The following is a 25320-nucleotide window of genomic DNA, read 5'->3' as shown; positions in this document are numbered from 1 at the left end:
TCAGTATAGTCAGTATAGAATAAGATTCTATTCTAAGAGACCTCTCTTTTGGATAACATAGTTCTTTAAACATAGGATGTTAGATATGATTTGGGATTAGGTTGACTTGACCCTCCAGACATCTGTCACCACATGTAGAGTTAAATGCCAAATCCCCTTCACCCCCTAGTCGCACGTCAATCATACGTCATGCTGTTGCGCGCGCATCTCTGCCAAGTATTTCTGCTGACATTGCGAAATTATTTCATAGGTCCACCCATATGTGACATCACAACCAATGACGTTTCCTTGTTACTCCCAATTACGCCTCCTTCAGCTACGCATGTGAAATGTTATCTTTGTTATCAATTGTTACGCCTCTTACATTGGTTTCATTGTAATGTCTGTTCTATAAAAATGATTACTTATCAATAAAGTATTGTACTTCACTTCCTGAGCCTCCGTGGTGATGGAACCTGGAGTCCACGATTTCGAAATCGTCCATTGGAATAAAGCCCATTCTGAACCTCTTATACCACGGATTCTGCCTCTTATTTTACTGAGCTATTTTATTAAGATTCTGTATCAAATTAAGTCCCGGTAATTAAATTATTTACCACAGATCAGATGATGCTTCTCTACATCATTGGCTGGATTCAACAGACAAGTGCCTAAAAAATGTTGAGTCCCTACTAAACGCACAACTGTATTGCACAGTAGAAATATGGCTCCTGAGATGCAAGCTCACTGATCATGAAGAAATGTCAAGTAGGGAATAATATCCACCTCGTTGAGATCCTGGAATAAATGTAGAAGGGAGACATGAGTGCCTACTTGAATGACTTTATATCCCGCTACAGCACCAGAACACTTGGATTATTTTCTATGAGATTAGGCAACATGAATGTCCCTTTGCACATAAAAGACAGTGGATCCATATGCTGGAAGATTACTCCCCTGAAACTGCAGTCAAGATTAAGACATTTCCGGCAAATAGCTTCAGGCTCTGACAGAACAGGATCAAATATGTCCTCCTGGATCCAGCTGTAATATTAAAGTTGCTATCAGGATTCTTTGATCCAGAGGATTTCAGAAACTTCTTAGATGAGAAAATCTCCACAATGATAAATTTGACACATACATTCAGTGATGACCCTGGCCCAGATGACCTACACAAGAAGTCACACAGGCCCCATACAAGTTCCTGCTTTCTGGCAAGACCCCATGGCAATTTAATTGGGAGGTCTGAAAGCGGGAATCAAGTCGGTGGAATCGCTGTCACAGGAGAGAGACAAATCTTGTTACCCTCTGGAAGACCACACACAGAACTGAATGCTACAGGATAGCATGGACAATTTAATCATTTTCTTTATTGATCACTAAGGTTCTCGAGTACCGCTATATTCTTAGATGGAACCCTGAGTTTTTACTCTTTGTCTGGTGTTTTATTTATTCAATCAATGAAATAGCTTTATTAGGTTTTAATCATGACCACTAAAAAGCAAAAGCATAATATATACAAATATAGAAAAGATTCAGTTCACAATACATAAAAATATTCATTTCATGTGTCGAATTTACTTAACACCTACAGCAATCAAACTAGGAGCACGTATTCTTCATAAAAATACAGATAAAATAAAATAACTTTATCTATGCTTCGTTTAAATATTTTCTAACGGCCCTTGAGTGACGACAACATTAGCTACTGTGAAACAAATGAAAGGGGTGGGCAGCTGTTGCAGAGAGAGAGGTGGTTTACATTGAGCAAAATTAAGTTGTTTCATCAGTGGATTAATACCTTTTTGATCCTGTGAATTGTGTAAAAACTACATAAGAATACCAGATAGAAGGTATTTTGCTTAGTGATTCCATTACATGTGCACATAGAAAGCTTATATGTAAATCGTGTTTTTCACGGAAAGAAACAAGAAAATGTACTGTTTTTAAATGAAATCAGATTTAAAAAATCTATGCTGTCCGTTGGTGACAAGTGTAATGTATGGCTGTATGCCACCTTGTGTGATTATTTCATCATGTCTCATATTTTTCACTTTTCTATGGGTCATGCCTTTCATAGCGTCCAATCTGGAATTAATAAATTGTATTTTTAAATCCCTTTTATTGATTCCCTGCAAAGTTTCAGGTTCTTTAAAGAACCTCAAAATCACAATATTTGGCACATTCTTCTGATATGGGATAATCATGGTATTTTGCCCACAGCATCCAACTTTAAACAGTTAGAAACTATGCCTCTGTTTAATGCTGCGGCTGGGCTAGTCCGAATAGTGATATCAAAGAAGAGGTGACATTTTGATATAGCCTTCTATAAAAGACACAGCAATTTCCCCATGATATACAAAAGTTGTACAGTTTAATGAGACAGCTAGTATTCTTTTAAGTCGCATGTTGTCTATCATCTGAAATGTATTTACATGTATGTATCCCCAGATACCCAGGTCGTAAAAAGCTGCGGACACACACGTGGATAAATAAATATCCATTATTTTATTCATAGGTTTTAAAACAAGCCTGGCTGTAATCTGTACACAGCAGTGGTGGATTTTTCAATATATGCCCTCCGGTTTCTTTCAGAACGTGCAGGTCGTTCGAGCAGACAAGGTTCCGACCTAAGTAAGAAAAAAATCGGTAGATTATACTTTTCACCGCTCATAAAGTGAGAACAGGATTTGTTCTTGGCAGGGCCGATGGTCATAGTTTATATTTTCCTTCGATTTACCTTCAAGCCTAAGTGATTCATAAATGTAAAAAAATGAATTCCCAATACGGGCCAGCAAAACAGCATCATCTGCGTATAGAAGGACTGGTAAGGGACACAATCCTATTTGAGCCATGTTCCTACATTTTTCCACTACGTATTTCTTAATTTTATTTATATATAAGGTGAATAGGAAGGGGGCGAAAACACAGCCCTGTCTGACCTCGCTACAAATCTCAACAGGCGTAGTATATTCCCCGTTCTTATCATATCTCCCATACTAGCCTTGGTGTTTGCATGTAACTTTCTTAGGACATGGATCAGTGCGTAATCTACCCCCATCACTCCCATGAGTGCCCACAACATAGAGTGGATTACACAGTCAAAGGTACTCAATAGGTCCATAAAGGCCAAATAGATGGAACTCTTTATGGCCTGGGTATATTTATTAATCAGAGGATTTAAATGTTATACCTTTGCGGAAACTATATTGGACATCCCATGAGACACTTTGCTCTTCCGCCCTATTTTTGGGTCAAGCCTATAGTGGCAGCGCGCATGCGCTGCTCGCTCTGCGAGGCATGCAGCAATGGAGTATGCAGTGGAAGCTCCGCCCACTCTCCGCCCATGTTTTGAATTGGCTTGTGTCATTTTCATCCGTTAATGCTGCCTTCTGATTGATTATGAGGCTTGTTAGTCCCTCCTTATTATGGCCATGGCTACTAGCCCCTTTAATTTGAGTGTTACACGGTACGGTACGTGTTAATTAGACTGTAAGCACTACTTTGTCCCTGCCTTCTCGCCCCCTTCCCCCACCCGCACTCCCGTTGTCCTTACTTCCCCCCTCTCATTGTCTGTGATGCAATGCAATAAGTCTCGCGTAAATGCAACTACTATTGCATTGCAAATGCTTGTCCTTGAGACGCAGCCTAGCGTGACGATTGGCCTTTCCCCAAATAGGCCATATGTTATTATCATAAGCATCGCGTATTATTCTCCAGTGGCATAAACTGTACAGATCAAGCGCGCATTAATCTGGAATGCAAAACTGACGAATGTGGGTTGTTCAGGTAACCCCCGTAGAGTTTAACAATTTGACGGCTGCACTGTGCTAAAGGCAGCAAGCAACTAAGGGGCCAATTCCGATTTCGGTCGGAAGGGCTCAGAACGATGGTCAGAGCCCTTCCGACTGAATCGGAACGTGTCGGCCGGATTCCTTTTCGAAAGAGCCCTTTTGATCTGACTCGGATTTCCGGATTGCGGACGACAGGCTCGGAGAGCCCGTCCACCGTCTGGAAATCCCTCAGTACTCCCCCTGCGGCCTCTTTGCGACCGAGGGAGTACGATGGCAGTTTTTCACTGCCATTTCGTGACGGTCTTTCCGGCATGAAAAGGCAGTCGGAAACTGTCTTTGGGGGCCCCCAGTAGGGCCCCCATGGGTGCAAGGCTGCCGAATAGTGGCCTGGGGGCACCTAAGGTGCCCCTCTGTGGATCCCTGCGCCCGGTGGCAGGCACCTTGGGGCGCCAGCCACAGGTTGCAGGGATGAACTGCACCCCTGCTTTTCACAATGCAAGCATGCATTCCGCTCGGAATGCATGCTTGCATTGTGAAGTATACGAGTTGCATCGTATTTGCAGGGCCGTAACCGACGACAGAAGGTCGGCCGGTTACGGCTCCTGACCGATGTCGGACGGACCCGAGTCCGTCCGACATCGGAATCGACCCCTTAATGGTTACAATAACCACTATGTAATTGGAGTACAATGTGAATAATTGGGATAGTGTAACTCTTTGGGACAAGGAAACCTTTGACTTATTTGTTTTAAAAAAATGTATTCCAAAGGTCACAAGTTGCCAGTGGCGCCGCTTCTGTAATCCCTAACTTTGACCCAACAGCACTTTGCGCGCTGGGACTGTTGTATTCTATGCTAAAGTCGTATTGGGTTTAAAATCCAGATATGCAAATCTATATCGGCTGGCCTCAGACTTAACTTTTTCCAGGAGGGCTCATTGACTTATTTGGGTTTGGGTAGTTCTAGTGCAACGACACAAGAAACAGAAATCAAAATACCGAGACCGTGTCAGTTGCTCTCTGATGATTTGTAACCCTTTGGGGTGATATACTCCTGAGAAAATGCAGTTGCTTAAGCTGCTTGCAATAGTTTACTGTTTATCTTCCTGTCACAGATTCCATCGCTGGTACTTTACTAGGTGATCATTATTGAGCAATCCACACGCCAAAACATTTCACGCCAGATGCCTGTTTTTTTCTTTGTATGCAAACCGAGGGCGGTTTCCATGTAGTGCATGATAATTGTAAAGCACACGTTTGAAAGGACGTTCCAGAGAAACCGGTTATGCATCCCTTTGTTTGGAGACGCACTCTTGAATTCCCATTATTATCATTAACCAAAAATAATCTGTTTGTGCAAACTCCTAGCTAATCAATCTGGGTAATCTATAATCCCCAGTTTAGCGCATCAATTCTAGCAGAGTTGAAGTGAAACTGTACCATTGACTGCAGTTAAATCAGAGTATTCTCCGTACATTTTAATCTAACTTTAATAGCAGGAATTTGCGAGGGAGCCAAGTAATTCTACTAAATGGGTTAACATAAAAGTTTGCTGCACAACACAATAACAGTTGCCTATTTGGTGGTGTGCCCCCTTTTCTTTGCCAAAAGGGTAGCTTTCAGGTTGCTATTTTTGCAAGTAAAATGTGAATCGAGTAGTGGAGATTCTGTTATTTCTGAATCAACAGTATAATTGTCACTATTTCCTTTTCTTTACATGTTTAATGTGTTTTTGGTCATAGCACCCATTGGCTTGCCAAAGCTGGTTACCCAGCTCCTGTTCTTTGTACGAGGTGGGTGTAAAGTGCCAGTGCTTTATATCTCCTGCCTTGGAGGCAGGCCTGCGCCTCTACTGTCTATGCGCTGTCAGTTTTATTTATGGTGGAAGCTTTCTCTGCAACATATGGTGCACATGTGTGTGGGAAGCTTGCACTCTTAGTTACCCTGCTCCTGGTCTTTGTAGGAGGGGGTGTAAATTGACAGTGCTGTATCTCTACTGCTCTTGAGAAGGCTTGCACCTCGTGTATCTGCGCAATCAGTTTTACTTATGGGGGAAGCTTGCTCTGCATCATGTGGTGTACATTATATGTGTGTGAAGCTCACACTGCTGGTTACCCTGCTCCTGTTCTTTGTAGGAGGTGGGTGTAAAGTAAGAGTGCTGTATCTCTACTACTCTTGAGTCAAGCCTGCACCTCTACTGTCTATGTGCTCTTAGTTTTATTTATGGTGGAAGCTTGCTCTGCGAAACATGGTGCACATGTTGCTTGTGGGGTTACCCTGCTCCTGTTGTTTGTAGGAGGGGGATGGAAATTGACAGTGCTGTATCTCTACTGCTCTTGAGGAAGGCCTGTGCCTCAGCTGTCTACGCACTGTCAATTACATTTATGCTGGAAGCTTGCTCTGCATCATGTGGTGTACATATTGTGTGTGGGAAACCTGCACTGATGCTTACCCTGCTCCTGTTCCTCGTAGGAGGGGGTTATAAAGTGCTAATGCTGTATCTGTCTTGCTTTTGAGGCAGGCTAGTGCCTCTGCTGCCCACGCGCTATCAGTTTTATTTATAATGGAAGCTTGCTCTGCGACATAAGGTGCGCGTAATTTAACCCACTACTACCCAATTCCACAAAACATAGTTCAGCACCACACAATTCCACACCACGCAACATATTACAATCCACATATTACCACTCAACACCACATAATTCAACTACAACTACTTACACATCACTCAATACCACATAAACACCTCATATACATCAACTCTATACCACAGAACAATCCATATATCTACACTCATCGGCATGCTTCATAATTCCACTCAACATAATTTCACACAATACCACACTGTTCCATGCTGCACTATTCAACCCCATACAAATCCATTCCATACCACATAATTCCACACAAACCACATGATACAACTCAACAACACAATTACACAACACACCACATACATGCAATCCACACCACACAATTTCACATCAAGCCACAAAATTCAACCGCACACCACATAAATAAACACCACTGCATACCACTCCACAACACAAAATGTAATTCCACATAATTGCACTCCTTAACACACAATCCCATTCCACTTAATTCTAGTATACTCAATACCACATAATTACTATCCACCTAATTCAACAGAACACCATGCCACATAATTCCAGTACACAAATCCACACCACACAATTCCACAGCACACAATTACACAACTAACTAATCCAATCCAACCCACATAATTGCACTACACGTCAAATTCATACACTCAATAACACATAAATAAAAGATATTGCCATTTACAATGCCCATAGCTCTAACTCAAATGAATGCGAGACCGGTTGCATTTCCAATGCTTGTTTACTATAGACATCAAAATTCTCCTTACTACTTTTAAAGTTGAATCAAGTAGGGAGATGGACTAAAGCTGGATTAATTTAAGTACGGCCCGAGGGCCGTATGCAGCCCTCCTGACCTTTATATGCGGCCCCCTGGTGAATAGCATCACAGGGCTGTTGTTTGCTTGACAAAGCAGGAACATTCAGAAAGCAGTATGCATTTATTTAAACTTTAACTAAAGTAACGGCCAGGCAGCAAAAAAATGAGTCTTGCACAACTTATCTTTGAGAAAGCCATCATATCTTCAACTAATCATTCAAAAATATGAGAAACTCTCTGCAAAATTTTTAAAAAGTGTATTTTATTAACAAGCATAAGAGTTTCACCTTCGCATATCAGATTATAGCACTGCAATGAGAGGCATTTCTTTAAAGCGATAATTTTCCAAACATGAACTGGTAACAATGCTTGTAGTTAATCAAGAGGCAATTCATTTGTCAGGATTAACCCTGTGTGGCCTAGGCTATTATAACAGGAACAACATTATAGTTTATTAAATAAAACACAAGAGAAGTTTTTATAGACCACACATTCGGAACTCATTAATTCAAGGTGAACTCACATGAGGTAATGAAGAAAAGGAAGGCAACCTAAAATAAAACAAATGCCTAGGATCACAGAATTAGGTCAAGTGGGAAGCTGGGATTTCTGGTTTCACATTGTGCAGTTCAGCCACTAGATGAATATTTCACGTTTTAAATCAAAAGTTAATGCTTTGTCTTTCATTCTTGGTACGAGATTAGAGCGTAGGTGGCAGACAGAAGCCACATGAGCACTTGATTGTCCACATCAGGTACATTCTTTTCTTCCCCCTGTGCCCACCTTACACCACACCAACCCGCACAATGCAGCCCTTGGGCATACAATACGCCGGACATTTTAGCGATCTTGTAAATTTGTTCGAGGACACAAGGGACTATAGCAACTGGGGACAGTTCTATTACCTCTTTTAAAAAATGGAACCATTAATGACTGACACCAAGTGAGTAAGGGGCTTTGGTTTCCAACAGCTTTCAAGACATTAGTCAGTAAAGGGGCACATAGGTGTATCTTTGCAATAAACATATTGAGAGGGATGCTGTCTGAGGCCAGGTACTTTTCCTTTATTGCTGCTTTTAATTGCGTTGATGGCCCCCTCTAAAGTAAGCTCAGGGCCTGGTTGTGCCCTAATACTTTCTTGTCCCCTCTCTATTGGTAGATTAACCTCCTGGGGACAGTGAATAAATAGTGGTGCATTATTCGACCCAGTTATGTGTTGGAACTATAGTTTCGATTTTCGGTACTGTGGTCTCTCTAAAAACGGTGCATTAATAACACTTCGGAAGAGCATATTGGGCCAGATGGGAGACCATTTGCGACTGCAAAAAAGGTTCCAGGCATGTACAAATGCATTTGCGACTCTCGCTATTAGGAAGGGGGCGTCCCTTCCTAATAGCGAGTCACCATGCCATGTACTGTTGTTTTTGTGCCGCATTTGCGGTCGCAAAACACTTGCAGTTTACCACAGCAGGCCACCATCCCTGGGAGTGCTACCCATTCCCAATGTGGTCGCAAATTGCGACAGCCTCATTAATATTCATGAGGCATGCAATTTGCGACCCCATTGGGAATCGCAAACAGTGTTTGAGACACTGTTGTACATTAAGTTTAGTGAGCCGCAAATTGCAGGTCCATATTTTGCGCAATTTGTGTCTCGCTAAACTTAATGGTTGTACATCTACTCATTGCCCCTTAGCTTACTTGCTGTGGATAATAACTCCCACGCCTCTTCCTTAATTTCCTTTTTCCTTTTGTTAAGGGTGTTTTTATAAAATTTTACACTAAGGGCCCGATTCACAGAACTAACTTAAGACAAAATCCTAAACTTACTACTTTTGATATTCACAGAAGTTAGGATTTTGTCTTAAGTTTGTCTTAAGACAAACTTAAGACAGACTTAAGACAGACTTAAGAGAGACTTAAGACAAACTTAAGACAAACTTAAGACAGACTTAAGACAGACTTAAGACAGACTTAAGTTAGGATTTTGTCTTAAGTTTGTCTTAAGTCTGTCTTAAGTTTGTCTTAAGTTTGTCTTACATTTGTCTTAAGTCTGTCTTAAGTCTGTCTTAAGTTTGTCTTAAAACAAACTTAAGACAAAATCCTAAGTTCTGTGAATACCAAAAGTAGTACGTTTAGGATTTTGTCTTAAGTTAGTTCTGTGAATCGTCCCCTATATCAGTATCTCTTGGTGTGTTATTTAATGCATTTCAAGTGTACTGTGTGCACTCGTGCAAGCTGTATTAAACCACCCATAGGGTTTACGTTGGCCTCCGTGTGCACGTCTAATGAGTGCAGCACAGATACTGTTTGCTAATATTCCATACGAGTGAATAACCAGTTAGCCCTCAACTGTGTCATCAAGACAGGTATCAATGCAATCTTTGTCAGCTTTCATTAACTCCACATAAAATGAATCTTTATTGATTCTATTCCAGGGGTCACTTCAGTAGGCACCACTAAGGCTTTTCTTCATTTTTCTGTGATGACCACTTCTGTGATAATCAGGTTATACAGATTAGATAGAACAGGGTTAACAGCAGATGCGTTCCAGTAGATCACAGAAGGAGGGCAGGGATCTAACAGAGATCCAGGTTATATGCTAAGCAGTAGAAAGTCTGGATGGAGCACAGGGAAAACAGAAAGCGACTCAGTAGGCACACTGTAGGGAAGACTACATGTTCAGCAGAGAGAAAAATAGAAAGGACCTCAAATGTGAGGCTATTTCATTTCGAAAAACACTGGGGTAGAGAGGTGCATAGATTGGCAGAAGGCTGAACAGTGAAATTCTTAGATAATGGACAAAAAAGTTACCTTTCTGTAGAAAAAGACCTCACATGAGGAATTGGAGACAGAATGTGCAGCATGAGCTGGATGAACCTGCTTCTTGTATTCTCTAACAGTAACCTGATGTTTAAGCTTGACTTCCATGAAGCAAGCACAATGCAAAGCTCTCTCCAAGCATTTACACTTGTACTTGGCTGTAGTAAGGTCCTAAGTATACTAGGGGTTGAAGGCCTTAGCCTGGTTACATGCTACACGTTTAGCAATTCAATGGCAGACCAGATCCACTGGTTGAATTTATTTACACACTGTCCAATCTATCATCTCCCACACTGCTTGGAGGGCAAGAAGTGGTGCTTAATAAAAATGGTAAACTAATGAGAACCAAGGGAAACTCAAACACGAGATTTAGTAGCAGAGCAGAAAAACAAGGTTTGACCCAAAACTGCAAGGCAAGATGGAAAAGGACTGCTTGGTGATCTGTCCAGGGGAGAAGAAGAGGAGAGTGCAAAATAAGTTGGTCAAAAGAAGAAAATACTGCATCAAGCTAATGTCCAATGTGATGGATGCGTTCGAGAACTCTCTGCATAAGTTCTAGAGTAGAACAAGAAGGAAGGAACTACTGCTGAGGGTGAAAAAAGGTGTCAACCAAAGGTTGATGTCCCCTAAGATTAACAAGCTGGAAGCTTGTGCAGCTATTAGGGTGAGAAAGTTACCAGGAGAAGAACCAAAATTGGTGGTTTCATCCAGAGGGCAGTAAAAAAGTGTGGTAGACTGTGCTTGCATTTAGCGCGTCACACATTGTAGTCTCCATAAACTATGTACAAACAAACCTAGCAACAAATAAAGAAGAAGCGGTAGCCTGCAAAGCGATCTGGCATCATAAGTGAGTGTCAATATAAGGTAATCCACTGTTCGTCCAACCTGCGGTCTCTCTAAAATGTGTAGTATTTAGCTAGCACATGCACAAACCAATCAATCAATCAATCAATCATAGGCATTTGTATAGCGCACTGCTCACCCGGAGGGTCTCAAGGCGCTGGGGGGGGGGGGAACGCTACTGCTCGAACAGCCAGGTCTTGAGTTGCTTCCTGAAGGCGAGATGGTCTTGTGTTGTCCGGAGGTGGATGGGGAGGGAGTTCCATGTCTTGGCTGCCAGGTAGGAGAAGGATCTTCCTCCGTCGGTGGCTCTGCGGATGCGGGGGACGGTGGCGAGAGCGAGGCTGGCGGAGCGGAGCTGGCGGGTGGGCTTGTGGAAGGTCAGGCGGCTGTTGAGGAACTTGGGGCCCAGGTCGTGGAGGGCCTTGTGTGCGTGGGTGAGAGTCGGAACGTGATTCTTTTGTTGACGGGGAGCCAGTGCAGGTCTCTCAGGTGTCCGGAGATGTGGCTGTGTCGGGGGATGTCCAGGATGAGTAGTGCTGAGGCGTTCTGGATCCGTTGGAGTTTCGTCTGGAGTTTGGCGGCGGTGCCGGCGTAGAGGGCGTTCCCGTAGTCCAGCCGACTGGTGACGAGGGCCTGGGTGACCGTCTTCCTGGTCTCGGTGGGGATCCACCGGAAGATCTTTTGAAGCATGCGCAGGGTGTTAAAGCATGAAGACGAGACGGCGTTGACTTGTCTGGTCATCGAGAGGGAGGAGTCCAGGATGAAGCCTAGGTTGCGTGCATGGTCCGTTGGCTTGGGGGTGGCTCCCAGGACGGGGGGCCACCAGGAGTCGTCCCAGGCAGAGGGTGATGGTCCCAGGATGAGGACCTCCGTCTTGTCTGAGTTCAGTTTCCGGCGGCTGTTCTTCATCCATTCGGCGACGTCTTTCATCCCTTCGTGTAGGCTGGCTCTGGCGGCGTCCGGGTCGCTGGTGAGGGAGAGGATCAGCTGGGTGTCGTCGGCGTAGGTGATGATCTTGAGGTTGTGTTGACGTGCGATGGTTGCGAGGGGGCTCATGTAGATGTTGAAGAGGGTGGGGCTGAGCGATGACCCTTGTGGAACGCCGCAGATGACTTCGGTGGCCGCTGACCGGAACGGGGGGAGGCGGACTCTCTGGGTTCTTCCGGCGAGGAATGAGGTGATCCACTCCAGGGCCTTCTCCTGGATGCCGGTGTTGTTCAGGCGCTGTACCAGGGTGCGGTGGCAGACAGTGTCGAACGCTGCGGAGAGGTCCAGGAGGATGAGGGCCGCAGTTTCCCCATTGTCCATTAGGGATCTGATGTCGTCTGTGGCTGCGATGAGGGCGGTCTCCATGCTGTGGTTGGCTCGGAAGCCGGATTGCGAGTGGTCGAGGGATCCGTTGGTCTCGAGGAAGGTGGCTAGCTGTCTGTTGACGGTCTTCTCGATGACTTTGGCAGGAAACGGGAGGAGCGAGATGGGGCGGTAGTTCTTGAGGTCGGAGGGGTCTGCAGTTGGTTTCTTCAGCAGGGCACTGATCTCGGCGTGTTTCCAGCACTCCGGGAAGGTGGCGGTGTTGAAGGAGGCGTTGATGATGTCGCGGAGGTGGGGTGCGATGATGTGGTCAGCCGTGTTGAAGATGTGGTGTGGGCAGGGGTCCGTAGGGGATCCGGAGTGGATGGTGTTCATTGTGCGTGTTGTGTCTTCGGTGCTGACTGGGCTCCAGGTGCGAAGGGTGGCGGTGGGGGGCATTGGTTCGGTGGTGGGGTTCGTTGTTGGTGGGCCGAAGCTGTTGTGAATGTTGGCGATCTTGTCGTGGAAGAAGGCTGCGAGGGAGTCGCAGAGGTCTTGCGAGGGAGTGATGTCATTGTTTCCGGCGTCGGGGTTGGAGAGCTCTTTGACGATGCTGAAGAGTTCCTTGCTGTTGTGGGTGTTGTTGTTCAGTCGTTCCTTGAAGGCTGTCTTTTTCGTGGCGCGGATCAGTTGGTGGTGTTTGCGGGTGGCGTGTTTGAGGGCCGTCATGTTGTCTGTGGTCTGGTTGGTGCGCCAGGTGTTCTCCAGGGAGCGGCAGTTCTTCTTGGAGGTGATGAGCTAGTCGGTGAACCAGGAGGCTTTCTTGCTGCCGCGTCTGCTGGGGGGGTTCTTCTTCAGTGGTGCGAGGGCGTCTGCGCAGTTGGTGATCCACTGTGTGAGGTTGTTGGCGGCTTCGTTGGGGTCCGTTGAGCTGGTGGGGGGGTTCTGGCTGAGGAAGGTGGTGAGCTGGTCGCCAGTGATCTTGTTCCAGCTCCTGCGGGGGGCTTGTTGAGGGTGGTGGTGGGTCATCGTTTTACTGAAGCTGAAGTGGACGCAGCTGTGGTCAGTCCACTGGAGATTGGTGGAGTGGCTGAAGGTGACGTATTTGCTGGATGAGAAGACTAGGTCAAGCGTGTGGCTGGCGTAGTGGGTGGGGGTGGTTACCAGTTGCTTGAGTCCGAGGTTGGCCAGGTTGTCCAGCAGAGCAGTGGTGTTGCGGTCCTTGTTGTCCTCCAGGTGGAAGTTGAGGTCCCCCAGGAGGATGTAGTCGGTGGAATTGATGGCGTGCGGGCTGACGAAGTCTGTGATGTCTTCGCTGAACTGTGTGCGTGGTCCCGGTGGTCTGTAGACGAGGGTGCCTCTGAGCATGGTCTTGGGGTCGGTGTGTATCTGGAAGTGGAGGTGTTCGGCGGAGGTGAAGGTGTCATCGGAGTTGGTCGTGATGCTGATGGTGTTCTTGTGGATGATGGCGATGCCTCCTCCTGTCTGGTTGACGCGGTCCTTCCTGGTGATTTTGTAGCCTTCCGGGACGGCGATGGCGACGTCGGGCGCTGAGGAGGCGTTCATCCAGGTTTCCGTCCGGAAGGCGATGTCTGGTGCTGTCGAGTCGAGGAGGTTCCAGAGTTCGACGGCATGCCTGTGAACGGAGCGGGTGTTGAGCAGGATGCACATCAGGTGTTTGTTGCTGGGGCTCGGTTTAGCAGGTGCGGTGTTGGGTCGGAGGCCGGTGAAGCGGCAGGTCAGGCAGGTGAAGGGTCCGTGGGTGCGTCTCGGGGTGGCTCGGTAGCAGGCGGTGTTACGGCCGGCGTTGAGTGTGTGGAGGGTTTTGGCATCGTAGATGTGCAGGGTGTGCTGGCGAGGGCAGGACCAGGGGGTCTGGCGCTGGACGCGGTCCAGGCGCGGACGGGCGCAGACGGGCTTACCTTTGGCGCACCTTCGGCGCTCAATCGGCACTCCCGCTGCGCGCGTCCGCTGCGCGGTCGCTCTGGGGGCGTCATAAGTAAGGAGCCGGGAGGGAGGAGCAGCTGGGTGGCGGGAGCGGGGCGGCGAATGGAATCACAGGGGGGCGGGGCCGTAGGGAGGCAGCGGTGGGAAATTCCAAGAAGCAGCGGGCAGCGGGAAATTCCCAGGAGCAGCGGGAAATTCTCAGGAGCAGTGGGCAGCGAGCGAAGGAATCTGCAGGCAGGAGGCGGCAAAGGTAGGCAGGAGCGGAAGCAGTGAGTGGGGCGACCAAGCCCTGTGGAGGGCTGAGCGGTCACCACTACTTTTACCTCCCAAAGATGGGGCTGAGTCATATTGAAGTGGTCCGGAGAAACACCGGAAGGTTGTGCCATGTCCACCACTTACACCTACCAAGGACTCGATGCAAAATGCGGAAGAAGAGGTGAGGGCAACCAACAGGCTGGAATTCATAAGACCACAGACACACTGACAAGACCAATTAAAAAAAGAAATCTAAAAAGAGAGGCTGAACTGGTTTTAAAACATGGAAAAGCACTTGTGAAAAAAACAGGAAATGAAACATTGCGGCTGCATCAAAGGACTCAGCGGCTTGCTCCTTAAAATTCTCCACAGGAGTTCAAATATTTGCTGCATCCACTCCAGGATGCCAAGGACACTGAAGAAGCAGTTGGAGTGTTTTGGGGGCCACCCAGGAGCAGCAGTGGATCTCTCCATAAGTGCTCTGGGAGCAGCTGTTTATTCTAAATGTGATCACCCTGAGTCTCGCAGGTCATAGGGTGAGTCATCTAGGGAGAGTGATCTTATCTTTAGAAAGAATTTCTGGAGCTGGAACTTTGTTTTTAGGTCGAGCCTAGACAGCGCATGCGCTGTCGCAAGACCTAAAGTAAACAGTATAGCGAGAGTAATACTGCCTGCGATTGGGTCTGTCCGGCCTGCCTCTCTTTTTCTGGCTCCTAATTGGCTGGCGGGCCCAGACGTCACTTCCTTTTCATCGCAGGCAGCACCGACCAACTACAGTTTATTTGCGCTGTCGGGCTGTATCCGTTTTGTGTAGGGAGTACTTTTTTTTTTTTTTATCGCCGTGGCTCCCGTTTCATGGGCCGCCATGCGCATATATGTTTATTATTCTTCTGCACCGGACTGCACCCCTGCACCTCACCTCCCCTGCATGTGGCTGAGTGTGATTCCCCCTCTGAGGGGCAAAATTAGTAATCGGGGTAGGGGTGATACAGGGGAAGCCCCCGGTCTAGCGTAGGGACGCGCTGCCTGCTTCCAGCTCTGTGAACAGCTGTGTTGTTCTCTCCAAGCCCCCTGCACTGACGGCTGCATCTGGGGGAGATACAAACAAGTGTAACACCCAGGATTGTCGCCTCAAAGTGTTTTCTGCCAGATACCACCTTTGCCTGTTTTTGTAGGACATCGTCAGAAAACGGATTGCCTTTTCTGACAACGCTGTGGATGGGGGAGTGTATAGGGCAAATGCCTCTGGAGTCAAACGGTGACGTGTTTTGATGGTCGAGAACCCCAAGTTGGCAATATAGGCAGGGCCACTGGAATTATGCTACCATAGCAATGTCTCCATAGTGCTGGATTTGACGCATTTGATGCATACACTCCACCATCTGATGCACAATACGGCTGAGCATCTTCCAGACCAACAGAAAATCGTCTTTTGTCTTGATACTATCGTATTTATCTGTAGTACTGACCGGTCATTAGTGTCACTTGTATTATGTGGCAGTGGAGCGTGGATGCCAAATTGACTCCACATGGCTTTCAAAATTATGTGGCAAAAACGTTGAATTATGTGGCACAGCGCTGCACAATCATAATCTATGACTGAATTATTTCCTTATGATGCCATGTAAACACCTATTATGCAACATTGCGTGTATTTATTGCCAATGTTAGTTATGCACATTTTCAAAAGCAAACTAAATTAAAATGCTCCTTTCCAGTCAGGATTTTCATCCTACAACAAGGAGCGCATGCGACTGCTTTTGATATTGGGGGTTCACTCACCTCATCATATAAATTAGGCCTGGGCGAAGCACTACGCTACGCTCGCGTAGTTTGCGAAGTTCGCGCTACTTCGCGCTACGCGAACTGCACGTAGCACAGTGCGAACACGCGTAGCGTAGTGTTGCGTAGTGCTGCGGTCATTTTTTGCTAGCTCGCGGTCCTCAACGTCAAGTTGGCGACCGCGAGCAAGCAAAATGACATCCTGGCGAGACTTTTTCCTTGTTCGCGATCGCGAGCATGGAAAATAAACCTCCCGGCGAGATTCCCAACGCGAGAAGGTCAGGTTTCTCATTGCAAGGGGTCGCGTATGCTCGCGACCGCTCGCGATGAGAAACTACCAGTTCGCATTGAGAAAGCTGCAGCTCGAGTAAAAATCTACTCGAGCAGCAGAAAACTACAGCTCGCACTGTGCAAGATGCCATTTTCAATGATTGCACAGTGCCGGTTGCTTGTCCGCACTGTGCAATCATTGAAAACAACATCTTGCACAGTGCGAACATGTTACTTCGCAGTTCGCGAAGTGCTACGCGTAGCTCGCGTAGTGCGAACTTCACTTTGCGTAGCTTCGCGAAGTGCTACTTCGCGAACTACGCCCACCCTTAATATAAATGCGCAGCAATGAGAATGACCGGCGGTCCTGCTTATCTAACATTATTATGATTAATTTTTAAAATACAAAATGCTGCATAAATGAAGATAAAGAACGAGCTTGTCCCAGGCTGAGGATTTTTTAAATGCCACCAGAACCCCGTCCTCTCCTCATAGGTGAAGTTCGTCTATATTTTATTCCGAGACCAGTGTCGCTAGATGGTATGTATCCGCCTCTATCTGCTGCATTTTGTCCCATTAGCAACCTTGATAAAACTTAGATAAACCCTGTAGGGTGAAACAATCCCCTCTGTTAGAAATGGGGGTCTCTAGTTGGCAATGGCTGGCCACTGTCCAAGTGGGGACCCTTCTTCCTAAGTCAGAGTAAGAGGGCTACACCCTTTGATAACCCCTGCTCAACCCTGTGGTAACGTAGCACGAGCAGCTAGGCTTATCTCAGAGGCAGTGTGTGAAGCATTTATGACCATACACAGTAACACAGTGAAGAACACTACAAAGGGACACCACACAAGTAGTTATAAAAAAATAAGTATCTTTATATATAGACTGAACACAAGACCCATAACGATAAAAAGCCACAATACTGTAGAATAGGATTACTCTTGAAATGCTGCAAAAATAGTTCAAAGTGTGCAAAGAGGAGTTCAGTTCAAAGCAGTGGTCTCTGCGACCCTTTTACTTAAAAAGTATCTGGAATTCGTAGCAAAGCAACCAAAATGTCGCAAAGAAGCTGTAGCGATGATTGTCTGCACGCGAGGCCGGTGATGCGATGAATCCTTGCCGCGAGGGAGGAGACGATGCGCTGATCTGCTGATGCGTGCGGGGACAAGGCGACAAACTTCTGCACACTAGGCGGTTGATGCGATGATTCCTTGCCGCGAGGGAGGAGACGAGGCGACGATCCTGTTGCGGGTGCGATCAGGTTGTGATGCGAAGAAATGGTGCTCCGCGAGGGAGCGACGATCCTGAGGCGATGCAATGAAAATGGCGGACGCCCGGCATCCGCGCTGCGATGTCGTGATGCGATGATCTCGATTATCTTTGGAGTTAGCGAGCACTTGGCAGCCCGCAAACGTGCGATGTGATGATCTTTGGTTGCGAGCACTCAGCGGCAGCAGCGCAATGATTTTCCGGTGCGCTTTCAGCTGCGACGGCTCGCAAACGTGCGATAGCGGCGATTACAGCACTCTCGTCTGTGTAGTAGAACTAGAGGCCCTGGAACTCACAGGAGCCTCACCTGCAGATAGAAATCCTCGCTGGGAGGAATCAGGAGGCTGGTGGTGAAGTCTGATGTGCCTGAGACTTCAGCAGGAGGCTAGCTCTCTCCTAGCCCTTGGGTGATTGCTTTAGCAAGATTCATAAAAGTTCTCTCAAAGTCCTTTTCCCTCTTCTTCCAAGTCCAATGGTAACCACTGCAGGCCAATCCAAGAAACCGTACACAAGCACAAGGATAGTCACCTCCTGCAGATTCCTTCAGTTACACGGACAGAGGCTTGTCTTGGTATCCAGGAGCAATACAAAATGTAGGGGTTTCAGCACAGATATTTATACCCCCAAAGTCTTTGTTCTCAAAAGCTACAAGTCACTGAACCCAGCCAGAACCAGTTCTGCTCAGTCCTGGAGCACTTTGTTTACCAGGCTGCATCCTTCCTTTCAGAAAGAGGGGTCTGCCATCAGACGCACAGTGGGAGGTGGAGCCAGCATTCACCTTGCCAGGCTCAGCCCTATTCAGGTCAAGGAGCTACCCCTCCCCATACTCCAAATGAAGATCTCTCTATTCAACCCAGGTCTGACTCAGCCTGCCCTGTCCCTCCAAAACCAGACAGCCAATACACATAACAGCAGAGCGCACTGGAAGGCTTAGGCACTTTCTAAAAGTGGTATTTTCTAACACGGCATATAAAAATAAACTTCACTAAAATATATATTTTAATATTCTGAGCTCAGGCATACTAAATTAGTTTTTCTTCCATGTTCCTTGGGTCAGTTAGGATTATAGAATGTAATAATCAAAACTGCCCATTCTGGCCTATGGGGAACAGGTAGCCTTGCAGTAGTGAAAAACGAAATTGGGTGTAATTCACTACCAGGACATGCTACAAACACCAAGACATGTCTTACCTTACACATACAATGCACTCTACCATAGGGGTGACTTACATGATGCCAAGGGAAGGTTCAGGGGCTGGGAAGTGGGTGCCCTTCACAGCCAAGATGGCAGTTCTGGACTGCACACAGACTCTGCAGTGGCAGGTCTGAGACACACTTTACAAGCTGCTTCTGTGGGTGGCGCAAACCAGTGCTGCAGGCCCACCAGCAGCATTTGGTTTACCAGCCCTGGGCACACACAGGCCACGCTACTTGTCGTACTTTAATCTCTGGGACCGCGTAGGGAACAGGGCCCTACCCCTGTCTATCTTAGTATTAGCAAACCGCAAATGGTAAATGCGGCATGTACAAGTGCTTTATATATCGTTCTAGCTATGAATGCACTGTGTACACGTTATTCTGTTTCAACTACGCGGGTTCCATTTTGGAAGCAGTGGCCATCTTGTCATTGCCCTCACATAGGCTATAATGGAGTAAATACGGGCCTCACAGTACATGGGCTTCTCCTCTGACTTCTCTGTGACCTGGGCAGCTGGCTCTGCTGCCCCAGGTCAAACCGGTCTCACGAGCTCCCCTTCCTCCGTCCACCTGTGATTAGCATCAGGGCTTGACCCATCATAAAACCCTTTCATTCTACACAATCCTCCGGCTAATCTCTTTCACACCTGCTTGTTCCTGCTTTATGACTTGTTTCCCAAAACAGGAGATGCTCATGTTTATTGGGGGGTCTATTGACATCCGATGTGGGATCTGAACCTTACTGTGTAAATCATTGTGGGCTGGCCGAACTGGAATGTGGGATGGTCATCATGACTCTGCTTTTTCGTTTGTAATGTATACTTGTAATGGCCATATCATAAACCTAGGAATGTATGCTTGAGGCAAGAAAAAGGGTATTTAAGATGAAGTCCATTCCTATGATTTTCAGCAGTCTCCTGAGAACATACACGCTGTTGTACTTCTAGGATACCTGTAATTGGTCTGCAGCCAATAAATGAATCTTTGACTTCACCCAGAAGACTCTGTGTTTCTGTAGGTCTGGAACAGGGTGAACCCAGAAGTCATAGGGTGTGTGCCCCTGCACCGCTGGGACTAAAATACCCAGTACTTCAGTTTGGCGCCCAACTCGGGACGATTTCAGCGGTACCGGTCCAAGCCAGAGGTTCGTGAGGAGCTTTGTGTGGAAATTCTGGAGGAAGGCCGCCACTTCATCGACCCCTGCATGTCGACGTGGTCCGAAAGTCTTTTCTGCGAGGTTCTCCGCGTCCCGACGGCTACGAAGGACTGCTGCCCTGATTAATCGACCTGTTTTGGACCCTTGACAAGTTTTGAGAGAGCGAAACAATCGAGAGAGTCTTCTGGTGACGCCATCGATCAGCAATATTCAGTTAAGTATAAGTGGAGCGTCTCCCATTTGTTTTTGGTATCCTTCGGGATCGTTTGATTTGGTAATTTGGTAATTTGGGGTTTGCAAACGCCAAAGCCAGAGGACTCGTGTATTCACGAGAATATCGTAATCGATAATCCTTTGACGTTTGGATCTAGACTAGTGAGCAAAGATGCCTGGTTCTGGACTATTTGGTAGATTATTCTGTTTGGGTTGTGGAAAAGATTTCCAGCTGGAGGAATCATGTCCGGTTCCTCCGGTTGGAACTCCAACTTATGAGCTCTATGTAAAACATGGCGTAGGCCCCATTGCATATAACGAAGTATGGATCCACTACACCAGGAAAGACGGTGTTTTAAAATGGCCCCAAAATGGTAGTTTCGATACCGATATTTTAGATAATTTAGAAATTAAATTGTTTAAGAAGAAAGCCCGGCCGGCGATGTTTGACTCTTTCCGCTTATGGCGAAAGGAAGCCAAACAAAAGGAAATTAAGCTAGCGAAAAAGAATAAGAGAGAGAAAGGTATGACAGTAATGCAAGCAGCTGTACAATTTAAAGACAATGAGGAGGAGCAGATGAGTGAGCAATTGCACAGGCAGCGCAAGTTAGGGATTGACAAATGTTACCCAGCTTTACCACATTCTAAGCAGAATGAGTTAGAAGAAAAGGAGAAAGATCCCCTGATGTCACATTTGTTGAGTTCGCCACCCCCGTATGCTCAAAATGCCACGGCACCTCCCCAGCTTGTGAATATGCCACCTCCAGTCAATATACTGCAAGCCTTGCCGCTACCGCCAGTTGCTTTGCAGCCGGCTCTTATCCATGTAGCGCAGCCCTCTCAAGGGCCGCCAGTTGTGCTTCCAACTGCCCCCACACTTCCTGCGACTTTGTCTAATACAGCAGCTGCCTCTTCTGACACTCTTCCTTGCACCACTCCAGTACCTGTTTCTACATCCTCTTTTCTCCCCTCTGTTTATCCCCTTGTTTTCGCCTCAGCTTCTCCTTCAGCGCGACAGCGCTTAGCTAATGTGGTTACTACATTAATGTCTCCTCTCTTTGAGTCATCTGGTGCGACTCCTGGTTTACAGCGTAAGCAACTGCGTAGTCAATTGCCTAACCCTGATGAGAAAAAGATAATAGATAGTATGGCGCGTAGATGGATTGTTTTCCCTTCACTGTATGATGTGGAATCAGTTGTCAACGTTTTCCATCAGTGGGATGCCCCAAAACAGAGATATGTGTTTGAGAAAATGTGCAAAATTCTCTGTGAAGAATTGGAGGATAGTGGTAAAAATCCGAGCCCGCAGGAATTGTGTAGAGTGAGGTTTGATTTTGGAACTGGTATAATTGTGGACCGCGAAGTAGATAAAGCAGTTGCGGTTGTATTGTCCTTCAGGAATGATGATTGTCAACAGTCATTGTTTGAACAAGATGTCCTTGTGGGGAAAAAGGTAAAAGCGCGACAATACCCCATGAGAGAAGTTCCCCCGGTATGGAAGGAAGCAGTTGCAGCTGATGCTAACGCCGGTATCGCCGCTGTGCCAGCGCATTTCCAGCGTGTTTGGGTGCATGTTCCATGGAAGCGCTCTGAGGTGTTAGCACTTAAGCAGTCATTACCTGATCCCCGTAAAAACCCAGCAGGTTATTATAAAGAGTTGTCACAGACGGCAGGGTCATGCGTTATGAATCTGGCCGACATAGACATGTTACATGGTAATGTTGTTCCACAGCCTCTATGGGGGTCAATTCGTAATGTAGATCATGATGCAGAACTAGGGGATACATGAGCTAACATTATTGCTGCTGATGCTAGACAAACTGGTGGCGCGAAACCAGAACCTTCAGTAGCTGAACTGCCTGGTAGAATCATCACGTATATGAAGACAATTATGCCTGCGATGCGTGTAAATTGGGACAAGTTATCTGCATGTAAGCAGAAGAAAGATGAGACAGTGTCAGACTTCTTTACTAGGTTTGAAGAAACGTTTATTGATCACAGTGGGCAGGATATGAGTACTGAGGGTGGCCAACGGTTATTTGTGGATAAGTTTGTGCAGAATCTACTTCCTGACCTGTGTAAAAAGTTAAAAGATTCAGAAAGTTCTTGGGCTGTTTCTTCTTCAGCTCAAATACTGGCTACTGCACAGTATTATGAAAATAGAGATAAAGACGAGAAAGATAGAACAGAAAAGAAAACGAAGGAATTAAAGACAAAGGTCCTTTTACAGCAGGCCTATCCGCCACGTGGAGGTCAGAATAATTATAGACAACCCCAAGGTGTCTATCACCAACCCCAACAGTTTCAGAACAATCAGCAAATGAACGGGTATTATCAACCACGTGTCCCTGTAGGTCCCAACCAATGTTCATACTGCAAAGAGGAAGGTCATTATAAATATAGTTGCCCTAAATTAATGCAGCGGAACGGTAATGCGTATGGCGCAAGAGGTAGGGGTGGTCAGCAAGCTCCTAGAGGCAGAGGGCGTGGAAATGCTCCCCAGAACGCGCGTCCTCTGCCGCCTCAAAGTACCATCAATAGCTTTGATCAGCAAGCTAACGCGACTAGTAATACGGCCCAGTATTATAATAATGATTATTATGCAGTGGATGGTGATGCAGAAAGTAATGATTACTAGGACAGCCATAGACAGAGAGAGGGAGTTGTTTCAGTGCCAGTGGATCAGAGTGGACCGTATGTTGAGGTAACTACAGCAAATGTAACAGAGCCTTTTCTGCTAGACACTGGTGCTGCAAAGAGTTCAATCATGCATTCAAAACTCCCTGGCGCACCTTTGTCTGGCGATATAAATGTTTCAGTAGGTTTTTCTGGCGCCCCAGTTAGGAACCCGATTTCTAGTCCCATGTCACTTTCTGTTGGACCTTGCGAGCTGAAAGCACCCCTGATCCTAACAACAGGTTGTGGTGAGAATTTACTGGGATTAGATTTGTTGAAAAGATTGCATGCTACACTGTATTGTTCTCCTTCAGGAGTACAACTTACATTAGGTAGGAAAGTGATTTCCCCAATGTATTTGTCTAAAAATACAATGCCACCTGAATTATCATCCCTTCCGGATGCCCTTTGGGCTACGGATCCCAATGATGTGGGCCTCTTGAAGATACCGCCATATGGGGTGACTTTAAAGGCTAATGTCAGACTGCCACGTATTCCCCAGTACAAGATCTCTAATGAAGGGCAGAAAGCATTGTTAGACATTGTCAGCGACTTGATTAATAAGGGTGTGATTGAAGAGACAAGAGGCAACGTTTGCAATAGTCCGATTTTACCTGTCTTAAAACGAACGGACCCTTCACAGCCACCTGTTTACAGATTTGTGATCGATCTCAGAGAGGTTAATAAGATTGTTGTGCCACAGTTTCCGGTTGTCCCTGATATAACTGCCTTGTTAACGATGATTCCAGCCTCTGCTGCATGGTTTTCAGTGATTGATTTAAAGAATGCTTTCTTTAGTATCCCAATTGCAGAAGAGAGCAGAGACATTTTTGGTTTTAGTCTGGGAAGCCGAAGCTTCCGCTTCAAACGCGCTCCCCAGGGCTACTGTGAAAGTCCATCAATATACAGTCAAGCTTTGAAAGCGCAGCGTGATGCACTTGTTTTACCTAGTGGCACTATCCTGATTCAGTACGTGGACGATTTACTAATTGCCGCGGATACTGAGAAGATCAGTAAAGAAGCCACATTGTCACTGTTGCGCCATTTAACCGCTTTTCATCACAAGGTGTCTCTTTCTACGCTGCAATATTGTCGACAAGAAGTGACCTAATTAGGTCATCTCTTATCGAAGGAGGGAAGGAAACTGACCCCAGAAAGAATTCAAGCCATTGCACAGTTGAGTGTGCCAAGAACACAGAGAGAAGTACGTGCTTTCTTGGGCATCACTTCATACTGTAGGCATTGGATCCCTAGTTTTTCTTTGTTGGCAAAACCTTTAGTAGCCTTAACATGCAAAGACACACCGAATCCTATCCCATGGTCTGAAGAGTGCCAGAAAAGTTTTGTGGAATTGCGTAATGCATTATGTTCAGCACCTGTGTTGGGCACTCCTGACTACAGCATACCTTTTACATTGTATGTTCACGAGAAAGATGGATGTGCGTTGTCAGTGTTAACACAGCCTTTTGGCGACAGACCGCGCCCATGCGCATATTTTTCATCAACCTTGGACCCTGTAGCGAGGGCATTGCCAAGCTGTCTGAGAGCGACAGCTGCTGCAGCAATGTCTATCCGACAATCTGCTGGTTTGGTAATGGACAATACATTGATTGTTATGGTTCCACACGCAGTAGACACATTATTAAATAGAACCAAGACACAACACTTGACTAGTGCGCGATTATCAGGTTATGAGCTCACACTGTTAGCAAATCACATACACATAAAGAGATGCAATACGCTGAATCCAGCTACATTGTTGCCAATTCCAGCAGACTCAGATGAGATTGAGCAACATGACTGTCTGTTCAGAACAGAAGAAGAGACGAAAGGGAGAGTAGATCTAAAAGATACTCCCCTGACTGAGTGTGATGGCACTTTATGGGTGGATGGTTCATGTTTCAAACTCCCTAATGGTGACACGACTGCTGCATATGCTATCACGACTTTACACACGGTCGTGGAAACTGCACGAGTGCCACATAATTCGGCCCAAGCAGCGGAATTAATCGCCCTCACGAGAGCGTGTGTGTTATCTAAAGGAATGAGAGTAAATATATACACAGATAGCCAGTACGCCTTTGGCGTGGCTCATAATTTTGGGCGACTGTGGAAGGAGCGCGGGTTCCTGACGTCGCATGGAGCTAAAATTCAGAATGGCAAGTTGGTGAATGATCTCCTTGAGTCACTGACCCTACCGTTGCAAGTTGCGATCATGAAATGCAGTGCGCACAGGAAAGTCACAGATGATGTTGGACGTGGGAATGCGTTTGCTGATGAGACTGCGAAAGAAACAGCACAGAATGTGAAGACTAGAATGTATGTTGCAGGCCCCGCAAGATGGGTTGACGATGTTGGGATGTGTGAGAACACAATAGAGAGTGTGAAGT

This window comes from Triturus cristatus, chromosome 4_2 (genome assembly GCF_964204655.1).
Source record: "Triturus cristatus chromosome 4_2, aTriCri1.1, whole genome shotgun sequence".
NCBI lineage: Eukaryota > Metazoa > Chordata > Amphibia > Caudata > Salamandridae > Triturus > Triturus cristatus.
This window is presented reverse-complemented; position numbering follows the sequence as displayed.